Source organism: Opisthorchis viverrini (genome assembly GCF_000715545.1).
Source record: "Opisthorchis viverrini unplaced genomic scaffold opera_v5_13, whole genome shotgun sequence".
Lineage (NCBI taxonomy): Eukaryota > Metazoa > Platyhelminthes > Trematoda > Opisthorchiida > Opisthorchiidae > Opisthorchis > Opisthorchis viverrini.
The window spans coordinates 1,656,802-1,672,733 of NW_008751669.1; positions in this window are offsets into that span (position 1 = coordinate 1,656,802).

Here is a 15,932-nt window from a genome sequence, read left to right on the forward strand (position 1 = left end):
GGACGAAGGTTAGTTGCTAAGTTCTTCATATATGTAACACCAAACTTTGGCGTCTAGATTGAAAAGCTAACAGTACGTTATTCGCGAGGTACAATCATTTACAAACTTATTTGTCTGTAATTGAAGACTTCGCTACATATCAGCTGAATTTCTCGTCTACGCTATTTTTCAACTCAGTGTGATAAACAAAGACGGTCTGATGTTTCACTTCGTACGATATTCGGGATATCGCAGTGAGTTTTTTTTAGGGAAACCGCTCATGATTTCACTCAAAGTTCTTCAAGAGCTCACGGCCAACTCCGTCTTACTTTGAACTAATTGGAGAGGAGCAGTGCAAGAGTTCCCGTCGGCATTATGTTCCATTTAAATAGTGATTGTACTTCATTCACGAAATACGCTCATTTAAAAGTTAATTTGAGCGAAACTGACATGCAGTGTGAAAAAGTAATGTACAATATCAGGAAACTAGTGTTGTTAGTTTATCAGTGTTTGTTTAACCTCAATAACAAGTGCATTAGCTAGCAAAACCACATACGATACTTGTGTGTATCCGAGTCTGTGACTACGAATTAATGTGCTTCGTACAACATCCGTCGTTGGTCTGCAGTCAGGGCCTGGACACCTCATCTTGGCAAAGAAGAAAAGGATACGAGACACGGAAAAGCTCCCGATAAGTCGTTTCTTCTCTCATCTTCAACATGGTAATTTGGTGCTGACAACTTTGTCATTAAAAATGGTGTGTAGCACGTCTTTGAGCGCTTTCATAGAAGGGTTGACTTGTCAGGTCAAACACAATTCGTTTACAATTATATAGCGGGAGCTTCTAAATAAAATCCGGCAGCCCGATTTATTTAGATTGATTATTACCATCTCAGCACGCCCAAATGAATGTTTAATGGTCCACATGCAAGTTGTCACAAATAAAATACGGCCCGTTAGAAGGCTGCACTCTAATCAGCTAGTGAGTACACGTTTTTCATTCCACTCAAGCTAATGTACTGTAAATAGCCGGAAACTGCAATGTGATGAGTCCTCAAGAGACAAACGCGGTAATACAAACTAGAGGAAGTTTGAACTGAGCATATATTTCTTTATTCTTGACCAAATTTCGGCCGCATCCTACTAAAGCGGTGTGGACTAATAGTGACCAGCAGTGTATTTTGGTTGTGCACCTGTGATTTCCGAACTTCATTTGTCGGTATCTACACTACCAGGATAATGTAAACTCAAAATGTTAGTTTCATATTTCTGCAGCCAACTTCAGGGTTTCACATATGCTGATAATTTACTTAGGCTTCTACCGTACTCGCAGTCAACCAGCAACCAGCTACAAGTCCCTCCGCAAGATTCGAAGAAAAATTGAAACCATAGACATTTGAATTCTAGCTTGATTTGCATTTCAGGGGTAGAGAGCCCTGTATCAGTAAACCACGTGATTTATATCTCTCGTTCTGATGTTGGCTGCTTGGAAAAGTGACGGCACTGTACGTATTCCCTTTCGATTTCCACAGCTTAATTCACCAAATTCTCTAGGGGATAACTTGGTTGGACACAATAATTACTCCCGTTCTGAAGCGGTCTCTATTCGCGGAAAACAGGTTCTCTGTTTAATAAGTTTAAGTTTTTTCTACCAATTACAGCACGATTGCAAAGTGGGCGCAGTAATGTCCCTATGCGATTGTCAAGTTACTACACTGACCTTTTCAATAAACCTAAAAACGATGTTACTTCCTGCAACATCACTTTCCCAACAGCTACGGTGATAAAAAAACGCTGATTAATCAGTCTTTGATTGTTTAACTTTTATCTGCAGTACAGTGACCTTAGAACTTTGTGCATTGGGCGAATACAGAATGGGGAAATTAGACTAAAATTTGTCTGTGGATCCATTTTAATTCCGTATTTGCACGCGCACGCATATCTCCAAGATTTTACTGAACTACCTGGGTGAAGCTTCTACACGACAAAAGAGGTATGCACAATGTTACTATGCACAGACAAGTGACATCATCAACTGTGACGTCAGGTTCAAGTCCCTTCGCAATTAATTTTCATCGATCAGAGCAGTTAGACATCCTACCCTATTGACATGGACATCATACGCAAGCCATTTGTGCATTGATTTTTACGAATGTAAGCACAGGATAGATAACCCAAACCAATCAGCTCGCAGTCAACAGTTCAAAATAATTCTGTCAGCTTGTACTGGTCCCTTGGACTACCGTGATATCACTTGGTTCATTATTTCATCCCCCGGTAAACTAACACCACAACCCATGCTACTTTAATCAGAACGGAACACTCCAAGACAGACAAGCACAGCTTATCTGGTATGTGGGCAATGGAGATGTGAGTGCGTGGAGAATTCACTGAAAAATTTTAGGGTGTAAGTTACGTGCCATGTGTTCCATGTGCCTTACCAACAGTGGGCCTTTATCAATTTTCACTCATTAAGAACCGTTCTAATCAATATAAAGAGCCACTTCTGAAGGAGGGTAAAGTGTGCTCATTACAAGATGACACCTTATATTCGGGGAGGGGCTTATAAAAAGCATGACTAGTGGTATATCAAAAAACAGCTCGTATATCATCCAATCCGATATAATGGTGAACTTTCCCGAATAGGTTCGACTGGGAAATATTAGAAGTTGCATTTCGACAACGTTTATTGTCACCCTTGCTTAGAAGCTGGATACTCGAATCGTAAGTGGAATGCTCCGAAAGTTATTAGGTTGTCGTAATTATAATGCGAGTCTTGACTGTGCTAGCGCACACTGCGCCTTGAAGAGCATTCACCATTGTTTGTCCTTTCTTTGGTTGTTGGTCTTTAGACGCGTGTTCCCATACCAAAATCTTTACATACTTTGGGATTCACCTCATCAGACTGGCACTGCCCTTGGCATGATCTCGAATGGGACGTTTCTCTCTTTTCTCCCATATTCTCCTGTTACTCTTTCGTATTCATCGCTTGCACTCACCTTTTATGTTTGTGACCATGCTCTTCAAAAATAAATGATAATAGTAGTAAGAAGATGAACTTCAAGTAGAACATAAGGTTGACGGAAACTAGGGACTGCGCCTACCTGATGAACCCCAAGAAGGGCGAAACCGGTGGTGGGTTGTCAATGAGTTTTCATCAACCTTGTGGTTAGCTTCCTTTACGCAATCCGCTACTTGAGTTAAAGTTGGTGGCATCAACCCATTTTATCAATGCGAATTTTTACTCCACTGGGTACGCAGCGTGTTGGAATATTTGGCAGACACTTATAAAGAGATTGCTAACATTCTGCCATGTAGCTGCTACGGGTGGCAACGGCGGTATATTTTGCCAGAATTCAATTGGGCTTCTTATCCACAGTGCTAGCCTTCACACCATCTAATACCTAAGCTTACTCTCACGGGCTTTACAGACGTTTGACTGCTTTGCTTCAATTAAACTTCTCCATCAACTGGCTACAACCAATGAGCAGTTATAATGGAATGTCGAACGAAGATCCTGTTTTATTTGAGGTTATTCTTGCATTCGTACTAGCGTGACCTGTTTCTGTTTACGGACGTGCCATCTGATAAACAGAACCAGTTTGGGGCAGATGGTAGGCAGATGTTGTTTGTCGAAAAGAACATTAGGTAAACAGACGTGCTTGATTCGTATTATTTTTCCCAACCTTGTGATGAATTACCCCAGTGAAACCAAGGTACTATCTGCCCATCACCATTTTTTCACTTTAAAACCGATCGTGTGAAACCAGTCTCTTAATTTTAAAGTGTAGTCCAATTTAGGGCTAACTGTGCCCATTTGGCATCGGCAATTTATTTGCGATTTTTGTGATTTTTCTAGCGACAACTGATTACCTCTTGTGTAGTATTCTTAAATCAAACGACGGTTCAACTAAGACTTGAGGCACTTTTGTAAGCCACAGTGGATAGAAAACCTCCAGAATCAGCCTAATTATTTATGCCACGCCGATGTTGTCTTGATTAGATATGATCCTTCAAAGCTACATCCATATTCAAAGGTGGAATAAAAACGGAAAGTGCACGAACTGCCGTTCAGTGTTGTCTAACGTCCGAAAAGGTACCGTAATTGAGTGTTGTGTCCAGCCGTGATCAGAAAAAGGGCAACATAGGAAAATGAATAATTACTTATTGGTGATTTGGTAGCACTCTCTCTGCTTTCGAATCACGGTCCATAGACGGCTCGGTCATTCTGATCGTGTTACCTGCTTTAAGCGGCCAACCAGGTCCGTTAGTATAAGGGTGACTATGAGTACGGCAGTAACTTATACCTGTCAAACATGTTTGGTTCTGCATTTATGGAGGACCCTTTTCGTTTCCGTCTGTCTTCAGCGTGCCTATTTATTCCGTTAGTAATTCTTATATCCCCAGAAGCACTTTGTGAAATAAATCTCGAATTTGATTGCCATCCCCTTAACAAGAATTCAAACTTAAAACTTAAAATTGAGCTTCACTTCACTGTTGAACGACAATCTGTGATGGCAGAGTCACTTTTGCCCAATAACTACCAGTTTTCTGCCCCACCTGGAGTCGCCGTATGTGCATTCTTGTAGACCACATTTGCGAACGAATAAGCTGGATTTTATCGAGAAACAAATCTTGAACTTGCCACTCAAATCAGGTGATCTTTCTCAGCCGAAATTTCAACATCGAAAGAATAAATGTCAGTTTTGGACAGTCGATGGATTCCTGCTTGTTTCGAAATTAATCCAAGAATGTATGCATGTTGTCTTATGTGAATCTGTCCTAACTTGAGTGCTTTATTTACTTAATGCGTAGTATAAATTTAATTGCTGCCCCTTTGTAGCGATGAATTTCAGGAGAAGGGCGCTCCTAGAAGCGCCGAAGAGGAAAGCCAACTGGCTCCAGGCAATTTTATTTTGCATGTTGAACGGCCTGTTCAAGAGGGAACAAACCGTCTGATCATCAGGGCATAAACATCTTGTGGATGAATAGGCACAAACATTTCTCCCAATCATTAAGGTAAAACCTACCTGAAATAGTAACCAACTGCAGTCGGCTCGCAAAATCTGAGATTTTATGGATTCATTGAACTATGCGTGGTAGATGGCAAGCTGTAGCAATTTGGCGGGCACATATCACAGTACAGGACAGAACCCCACACTGGTTTGTCGTAAGTTAATTGCATTCTAGAACCTACACTATTTCACTTGCTATCTAAGAGGCCACGTTATTCTAGTTCACTGACCTGACATAATCCCAAAGAGAAACCGTCCAGCACACAAGAACACCGTACAGAATGCCAGTCGCTGCAGAGAGAAGACATGTCGGCTTAGAGTTACTAAAAGATATAGTGTATCCATTCATATCAATGAATAAAACAGAGAAAATAACTGTAGAAACTGTAGAACTCACGCAAAAACGTTTCTGCATACACTCTTTTATGACTGCTTACGTTTCTTGATCATTGATTTGATTACTCAGTTTTCGCAGTTTATTTGTTCCCAAATGCAGAGTTCTACTCATTGTCCATCACTAGAACGACAAACGAATCTATCAGTTCGCCTTCAGTTACGATGAAATGCATTTCGTTAGAGCTGAAAGAAAGCTTGAGACATGGGCTTAGGAAAAATTGCCCAATCGAGTTGGTGCATCACTTCGTTACGTTCACTGACTTGTTTTTAACTGACTAAATGAACATCTCCTCCTTTACAGAGCACTTGCTCGCAACCAGGCATCATCATTTCAAATCGTTTCGAAACACAATAGTTCAAACTGGCTCAAATTTCAGAGGTCATATATTAGTGGGTATTCAGCGGTGCCACGTTCTGCCAGAAAGTAAGCATGCCCCTGAAACACGATTGTTTTTTTTCTGATCAGTTCAGGTCTTACGAAATAAGCACTTTATTGCAACTGAAGTAATTAACTTTCTTCTATACTTTCACTTCAGAGGGATATGTAGGATAAATGTACCGTTCCTACCACGTTATTTCCATCAATTAAGTAATTTCAAGAGCCTTTTCTGCGCTGCTGCCAGGATGTCACCTAATTTACAGCCAATAAGCCCACTTATCTTGAGAACTATGCCCTCTGTCTCGGCTCTGTTTGCTTGTTAATATGCACTCCTACTGCCAGTCTTCTGTGTACATAAACTTAAATATCAGAAAATTATTTCGGACAGACTTCCTTCTTCGATAGGTATCGGGCAACAGTGCGCTCGGAGTACGTCACATGGGAACGCCCTCAAATTTTAAATCACTATTTAAATTAGGGAAAAACTCCTGTTCCTCAGGGATTATGGCTTACCAAGTAGAAACCATTGCAACTTAATCGCGTGTAGTGTGCGCACTGTTAAATATCACTCAGCAATTAGTTGGAGGAACAGACGTGTTACGGAAATTCGATAAAATAAGTCCCCATAGATGCAACATTTGGGTGCGTACAATCGCTCAACGATTCCTAGTCATAACATTCAAAAAAGGCTTATACGCAAACACACGTTGTACAAAAATTGATTCCCCTTAATTTGGCTACAGTTTTCATCCGAATAAGCGGATATGCTGCGTATCCATTTAAATAAATCGGGAACCCTAACTGAGACGGATAAATATGTTGATGAGTCACTGTTTTATTTTTCACGGTTAAAACTCCTCTCATATAGATATAATGATCTTCATCACAAATATCTACTGTATCGAGAATCATCATACTCACCTCGGTTCAGAGTAATGAACAAACTGATTTCGAGAACGCCAGAGGTTACGTATTTGATAAGTTTGCACAATCATTGTGGTTCCTTAGCGCAAGTCAGGATTGATGAAAAATCTACATTCGATTTACACCTACAGCTATGAATAGGTATATTGAATCCGTGGATGCAGCAGCCGTTAACCGAAGAGTATGAAATACGAGCTGTATTCACAGGTAAACTTGTTGCAGCTGATATAACTCACAGTACGAGCGCAATGCTGCGTAGTGTTGCAAAAATAAGCTTGGAGCATATTTGCCATGAAGCCACCAAAAAGCATCTGCGAATACCAGAGAAATATCATGAATGGTGATTTGACTTCTGCATTCTCCCAAATAATACGCTTTTTGCGTTCCAGAGCCGTAACAACGCACCTGCAGAATGTGGAACAATGATTATACATTGACGCACATAACTAAAGTACAGCACACTCACCGATTTCATTCGTCTCCCTGCAGAGAATGCAAAGAATGACTAAATGGAATGCTTAACGATGTTCATTACTGTTCAGAGACCAGCGAGAGGCAGTATAATCAGTACTATCAATATGAATAACAATATTGCAAACACTACGAAAACGGTCAATAATTACTACACCTATGGTGACTATATATTACTTCAGCGTAGATGATGCTTTCGTCAACAACTTATTTCAAAACCCGATTCGACCACAAAGATTGAAGGATCGAGTGAACTCCAATCGTACGAATCCAAGTAATGGAATAGAAGATAATAAAACGTTTGCCATTCACTGTTTGTATAGTAGGTTTCACAGTCTGTTATGATCCACAAAGTGCTGCGTTGGAATTTATCAGTCATAAAACAGCCATCTTTCAGTTTAATTTACTTTACCCTATGGCACCATTGATTCAGCTGCCTTCTTCACTTCTTCACCCAGGGGTACGTTGAACGATGTTTTGTTTACTCCTTAGTAAAAAAACTTCTATCAGATGCTTTGTTTGTTTTTTTTTCTCTCAGTTATAACACCTTATACTGGTTGCATATTCACTTTTGAACGAGGATCTAGATTTTGTGTCTGTTTCCGCTTCAGGCTGCGCCGGCACTTATTTCCAAAGCACACTTGCTACCCATAATTATGAGTAGTATAGGTTTAATGCGTTTTTGCCTATCCCCGTGGCCATCGAATCCCATTAATTTTCCTCGATCATAGAAATTCTGCTGCTCCCACATTTGAACGTTTTCTTCTCATAGACTCTGGGTGATTGGGGTTATTCTGTGCAATCAAATATATATTTTATCAATGAAACAGGTGCCAGTATAATGTGATCATTTTTATCGGTAAATGTTAGTGGTAGCAACTGGGGATAAATAGTAAGACAATAGATGGGTCAAATCTAGTATTTGGTTTCGACTCTGCTAATGAAGGACTCCAATATGAGATTAAAGGGTAGATTTCACAAGCGGCTGCAAACTCGAGTTTGATCGTTTGAGAGTACATTCATCTTTTACGCTCCTCACAGAAGTCATCTCTTCTTTCGAATCTTGGACTGGTTTTTCTAGCTTTTTGGGTCAAAATCCCCAATTAAAGATGGTTGTTTGTAGAGTCCACGCTAAGTTATTAGAATAAGGAAACATTATTCCAATAAAAACGAAGCGCATCCTGGACCACCGACATGTCTGTCTAGAAAGGGCCACGCATAGGCGGTCGTACAAGTTTGGCATGGAGACACATTTCCGTTCATCTCTTCAAAGGTGTTACATAATGCTTAAAAAGGGTTTTCTTATCAGTGGATGGTGGTGTGAACTTGTGTACAAGTAATATTTTGTACCCAGCCAGTATCTGCAAGCTTCAGTCCCAAATAGGAGAGTTTCACACAATTATTTCCCAAAAAAAACCTGAGTTTTTAATAACACTGAAGACTTACGCATTAATGAGTAATGTCCAACCCACCGATTTGTCTCTCGACCAACAATTTAGAATGGGCCTCAAAGTCCTGGTGGAAAAATCTATCAGCAAAAACCTTGTAGCCATTATTTACCGCAGTTAATAAGTGGATTTTTAGCGGGCCTCACCATGCACAGCTCCATTTCATAGAAGGTTTTGCCTGTGAACTACGCTTATCCATTATAGTCACAGTGCAGCGGAGATTTCCACCGAGTTTCGCTATGCACGTGTCCAATTAATGGAAGATTTGTTCAAATTTATCAAGACGGTGCGACGCAAATAGATATGTAAAATACCAAAACAAGTCTAATTTGCTTCACACTCTCAAAGGCTGAAGGCTTTTATTTTATGGATAGCTGATGAGAATAGAGAACACAGAAGCTGGGCACAGTCAACCGTTTCACAATCGGCGCTATCCTGACTGTTGGTGACAGGACTGCTGAACTTTCTCGAATCTTGCATGGAGACCTAATTTCATCAGGTGTTTCGGGTTCATTCACTACATAGTGACATTAAGCAAGCCTTACTCATAATAATGTAGTAGAAAATAAAATAATACCTGTTGAATAGGCTCTCTGGTGTATAAGTTTTATTCACAAGCAACTAGTTTTTCGTTCCAAGCCATTCGCCCTGTGGATTTTTTCACATTTATGGTAAATTTACAGGAATGTTTGCTGAGTTGGTTAGCTGAAAAGTGCTTAGAAATCACCTAGATTTCAGCACTCATAAAATTTTGGAAAACGTTGTTTGACTGCTTGATTTTTAAACTTTTTTAATGGTCACTTATGGATAGTTATAATCCACTTAATACCACTTGATAATTCAGCGTACGACTTTACCCGATTGCTTAGTTTACATCGAATAACTATACCGGCTCTTCAAGTGATGGTCGCGTAGTGGTATTCTTACATATGCGGCAGCCCGTTTTTGTTCTGCTTTTGACATCATTAGCAAAATCTTGTTTTTTCTTACTCACTAGGCACAGCAGCAATTTGGAGAAGAACTTAACTGGCCGTCGGAGAAAACTGTTTATTCAACAACACGTAGAAGATAAATTATCCTTCGAAAGAAAGCTGACACAGGACATTTGTCGTGCGTGTGCACAGGGGAGTGGGCTGCGCGTTCCTGTGGAGATTTGCGTTTCTCTAATCGCTTGCTTTTATTGGCCGCTCTATCAAACACTTTATATCATCTTGTCACGCACATATTAGGGATTCATTGTTAATTCAGTTACTAGTAATCAGTTTAAAAACCTGGTACTTGGTATTATGGTTGTTCTGGTTATTACTCTGAGAAAGTTACCCTATTTAGGCGCACTTGTTTAGACTAATTCAAGCTCCACGAAGAGCAATAACTTTGCACCGATGAATACCAAAACCAAGTAGACCGGAAGCACTTTCTAATAGTCAAATGGCTGTTCACTGTCCAAGAAGAAGTATCTCATTAATGAAACCTTTTTAGGGTCATGGCACATTTAGATGAACAAAACAACACCAGACTGGGGCTAGCCTGGATTTTCTCTGCTAATCCAATGGCCTGTCTTCCCTAAGAAACCTCATTTCCCGCGATCTCCTTCATCATATTTATTCTCCCTAACATTCTATGAATGCAACACTGCAAACACTGCATGGCTCATCATCAACCGTTATTTTACTTTTATTCTTGGAATCGGCAACCATCCGCAACTTGAAAGCGATTGGAATATCAATTACATTTGGAGCTTATTCTATTGGCGGAGTCAATAGAACTGGCGATTCCGTGGAGTCCCACGTACAACACACTGATCTCCATTAGATTGTGCGGTGCATAGGTTACTGACTGATCCACTTGTGAAGTTACCTTCTTTGCCTACGTAGTGTACGACTGCTTAGTAAGATTCAGTGAATGCACAGCTGGCCGCAGGAAGACTCCCCGCACCCATGTCTATTTACAAGTCTCTAGTGAATCTTCACATTCAACACAAGCAAAATGCATTTGGTCGACCGATGCATATCAAAAGCTTACACGACTGTATAGAGAACCCAACGGCTCTGAATCGGTTCCGTGTACACTGTACACTGCTAGTGTTATTGAATCATGCAGGAAATCGATGAAACTGTATGCGTAACAAAAGAAAATCAAGACTAATGCGTGATACTTGAATCGGGGTAGTCATATCTGTTTCATTTTCCCTGTTTTGCAGTCCATTTGTGTACTATTATAGGAATTCTGAAGATCCCTGAATGTATTTCGGGTAGCATTGGTTTGTTACTGAAACTTATCCTATTTTTAAACGATCGGCATCACTAGCGCAGATTTACCTGAATAAAAAAGATATGCTTAGCAAGATTTTCCTAATAAAATAGTGAAACAAATAATTGATACTCCATTATTCTGCAAAGGAATCTCAGGAAAGCCTCATGTCCCATATCACTCAGTATACAGCGGTTACCAAACTGGATACATCACTGTTTCCTCCCCTAAATCTGAACATACTGTCTTGAAATCGGATCTCTTCTCCTTCTGCATGCAGATGTCAGCAACCACTTACGTTACTTATGCGGGATCCAACCGTTCTTTCGAATTGCCAGGCCAACGAGGAGGTCACAACCCGTCTAGACAGTGCTAGCAGTGTGCTCTACAAACGATGGGAAACAGAAAAGCAGACAGAAAAGAAGTCATGATCAATCATTCCGACGTACTTTGGTTTGTTTGTGAAACAGGATCTGTACTTGTTTTGAATACTCTCTATAGTGAGGTCCTTCATTCGCTGGTGCTCATTTAAGGCTCATTTTTTATATCCATTATTGAACAAGTACCCTGGCACCGCTGAACTCGAGCGAACTATCGATACTGACCACTCCCGTTGCCTGTACATGCCTTTTACCGTCAGTATACCAGCATCATCAATGCAGTCTTCAAGGAAATCGCTAGTGTCGCGAATCGACGGTATGAGGTCCGATTTTTAATACTTCAGTCTACCAATGGCCTATACCACTGACAGCAAAGTTGAATCGAAATCTGTGATCGTCTCTATGGCAACGATGCAAGACACCCGTGTTTGCCGAAATACAGTATCTTATATAAGTGCACTGATTTCTGCCTGCACTGAATGCTGTCAAACGGCGCACTGGCATCCACCAATTCATAAAAAACTTGAGCATATGTTGTTCTGTGGGATGCGAGGAGATTTCAGAATATATCCTGGTACAATCGCTCAATGGCGTGACGTTCTTGTGTACAAAAATATCACCATTTCTTCACGCAGCTCCATGTTCCTTCATGGGACTAGCTTATTCTGCCGTCGACAAACAGAACAGGGGTATCTTATCACTAGGTTGATAAGGCATACCAAAAACGGATCAAATGATAAAAAGGCTAAGACGATAGTAAATATCTGAAGAGATAAATATGTCTAAAGTACTGCGCAATTTTGAGTGCCGAGTATTCGCTCACCGTCGTGCGAACATCGAACACATTTTTCCGCTTGAATAATGGATACTAATTAGCATTCCGGGTTGCATAAAATTTCCGAAAATAGATAAGTACATCCACCTTGAGCGATAACTAGAGAAGATTTAGGGAACCCGGACGAAATATTATAGAGGACTAAGGGACAGTTAAGCAAACAGAGGTTCTTTTGGAATCAGACTGGGTAGGGGTGATAGCTCGACTGGCTTCATGTTTCATCGAAAAGTTCCAAGGTTAGACACTATTTTTTTCATGGAAAGGCGTTAGATTCGTTTCACCATAATATTTTGTGGAGATTTATGCACAATGAAGAAAAACGTCAATTATTGTGAGCACTGACCGGGACTGCGATTAAAGCAACTTCATATACCCGTTGGATTTCCACTATTCTTACTCTATTTACTATACCGAAAAAATCAGTCAGTTGATCAGCAGGACTAGTCTTAATTTGGTTTGTCAGTCTCTAGTCTACCATATCTGAGGCCGATACAGTGAAATGGTAACCGGATTGATGGTGATATTTGTGGCCATGGCATAATTGGCGATGCTTTTCGTCGACCCCATCTGCTCGTATTGGCTGGGCTTTCGGCGGCTTATGATCGAAAGTGGTAATAGCACCGACCTGGCAGCCGATTAGTCCCCGATTGGCAGGTGCAGTTGGGTCTCTCTCGTCCAAGCTGGAGCAATTTGCGCTGCTTGTAGATATCAGCTGATTGTAACTAGATCGGTTCGGGATCACCCTGTCGACAGAAAAAGTCGACCGGGCCCCTAATGACGGGCCATGCAATCTTAGCCTCTAAGAAGTCCGACAGACCGCCGGAATAAACTATGGTTATATCTCCGTATAACATTTTTCATCTTGAATTTAAAGTTGGTTAACAGGTGGATACCCAGATACGTAACGCTTCAGCTCAAGCAATGTAAAGACATCCATATGCTTCCAGCAACACCGATATTTTGCCATACCTTATAAACTTAGTGACGAATAGAGCAGAACGATGATTATTTGGTAGATCTGGACGCCAGTTCCGAATTCGGACCAGAACCAAATTTCTGAGGAAAATTCGGTCAAAACCCATCCCTGAAAAAATTTGTAAGGTCAGTTCTCTAACGTGTAACTGAGGCAGAACAACATGCCCACTGGTGAATGGTTAAGGTTTTCTCATACTGACGTCAACGATCTTACTGACTTTAACGATCTTAGGTTTTTGCCGTCAGTACGCACCGGTGTTATCATGCCGACCGTTAACAAAACTTCTAAATGCCCACTGCCAAGCTCAGCAAACAGAGAAACAGCCACGGGTGAAAATTCAGTGGATGATTTTACTCAGCTACTCATGAGTAGGCGAAAAAAAGTACATGAAAATTAGTCTGTGAGCGAGCATCGACGAGGACGATCGGAGACTTCGAATCAGGGAATAGGACTTATGACCCAGTGATTATTAAACTCATCAACGCATCTCCACTGGATGTATTGCTCATTATACCAGTTGCTCTTCGTTTTATTCGTATTTCATTAATCGTAAAATTCCACCTCTCGGTGTAAAGGTGGATCAACCGCCTGAAAAGTGCAATGGTATCCCCGTCAACCTTAATTTACAATGATCTGCCGAAACCAGCCCACCCCAGTGGATGACCAAATCTACGATACCCCGTGGTGGCCATTTTTGGACTATCCTTGGCTGACATCAGTGTCGCTCTTATGCTGGTAAACGGCGCTGACAATCACTCGGAAAATGTCAGCGATTTTCAGGCTGATAAATATACAGCCTACATGCAAAGTACTCCAGTTCATCGAGGAATACACTCATCTGCAAATCAATTTGGTTTTCACGGGAGACTCAATTGAATCTCTCGTTTATGCTATTCTACAACTGAATGTGCTGCACACAGACCTCCTCATGATTCAGTTGGCACGATATTCGAGATATCGCAGTATATTTTCATAAAGGAAACTACTCACAAGGTTGCTGAAAACTCTTTGTTGTTGGCCGAAAACTTCTGTTTTTACATTATAGCCGCTGAGTACAGGTATCGGACAATTGATTATTAAACGCATCCCCAAAGGCAAACACTTCGTTCACCTGGAGCGATGAACGCTTCTTTGAAAACTGAACTAGTGTTGACGCCAGACCCATAAAATACATCTGGACCCCTTGTGGTGACCATATATATATGTTGCGTCTCAAGACATGTGAAATTGACCGTGAACTCTGCAGAGTCTTCAGTGGCTTCAAGACAGTGGTGAAAGTTGCTTTGCTGTTCAGATAAATGTCACTTCATCGGTTGTCGGCTTGATTAAACGCATGCACCGAGTGACCTCAGACGGTGGGCGTCATACTTTTGACATCGGAAATTTAAATAAATAACGCTTACATTGATGTTAACTCACCGCGACAACTAAAACAGCTAGGCAAAGAAGTTTCTTGCAAACCGGAATACTCTAGTCGATGTGCAAGTTAGAACCAGTCTTAGTGAGCATCTCTGGGTCACGAACAGTAACAGTAGATCATAAAGAAGGATTCTGGAAAAGCTGAGCAGCTTTTGTCATGCACTATGTCCTCTAATGAATACCAGTCCAACTAAGATCCGCTCGATACAGTCCAATGAGACATCACCTTGCGAAATCTCAAAGAAACTTCCTGAAGAGAACACATCCATTGAGTTACCTAGTATGCCACATGTGAAAGGAACACGCTTCTACACTTTTCTTGGTAGTCTGATGGATTTGTCTACATTTTAGCTCTTTGTAAACTTCCAGAACAACACAAAGTTTAAGCAAGATTCAGCTTTCTGTATTCGCACGTATGGTGGTTTATGTATGTAGTAGCCATAGTAGTAGTTCCGCGGAAGGATAGAAATATGCGACTGAATAAATTGAGGCTCCCTCTTGAGTTGCATTTTTAGGAGTTGTGCATAGAACTTACTGGATTTCTAAATGAATACGGTAACAAATTTTGTGAATGAGGGTGCCCTCAGTTTCGAACGGCGGAGAGAATTCATCGTCTCGGGAGACTTTGGCAAACAGCAACAGTTAATCTTGCTTAGAAGGAAGAACGCTACAAATTCTTGTAACCTTTTTCATTAAAGGTTGTTGCTGTAGCATACCGCATGTAAGATTGTTTCGAAAGCACAGACGAAACAGGGTATTTAGTGTTTCCAGCCAGGTGCATATGATCCACAAACTGAATACTACCTCCAAAATTAGGGCTGTTATGGAAACTTTATGAAAAGCCGATTCATAGCACATCACACTGTGAGCGGACAACCCACGTGATTACTGTTGATCATGTCCGGCTAAATACACAACGGAAGTAGCTTCGGATAAGCAAGTTCAAAAATCGATACTTTTGCCACGATGAATGCAAAAGTTTCAACGAAATAAAGGGACAAAAAACTATCGAAACTCAGAGTAACCATTTGTCTAATTTTTCAGGTTGTTTGCTGAGTAAATGACTGACGCGATTGCGTAAACGCAGAGGCATTCGAAGTATAAAAGGCCTTTACGATAAAGGATTTGCCAAGTACTTTGTTTGAAATTTAGTCTTTTCACATCAACGTGGCTTATGCGGATACAATCTTCCACTTTTTACTACCAGTTGTTCAAAGAAAAACGCTCCAGTACTAACTGAAATATAGTGCGGACTATGTGCAGCACACTCCTTGAAAGAATATATTACAAGATTAATTTGAGATTCGTGTAAGTCTCGTATGAAAATGAAATTGGTCTGGTGAGGCAGAGTACTGCAAAGTTATAAAATTGCGCATCAAAAGCTATTGATAAGGCGAATAAGTATGCAGTTGAGTGACACCCAAGAGCAACTGACAGATTCACTTGGGGGAGGTTGGGTG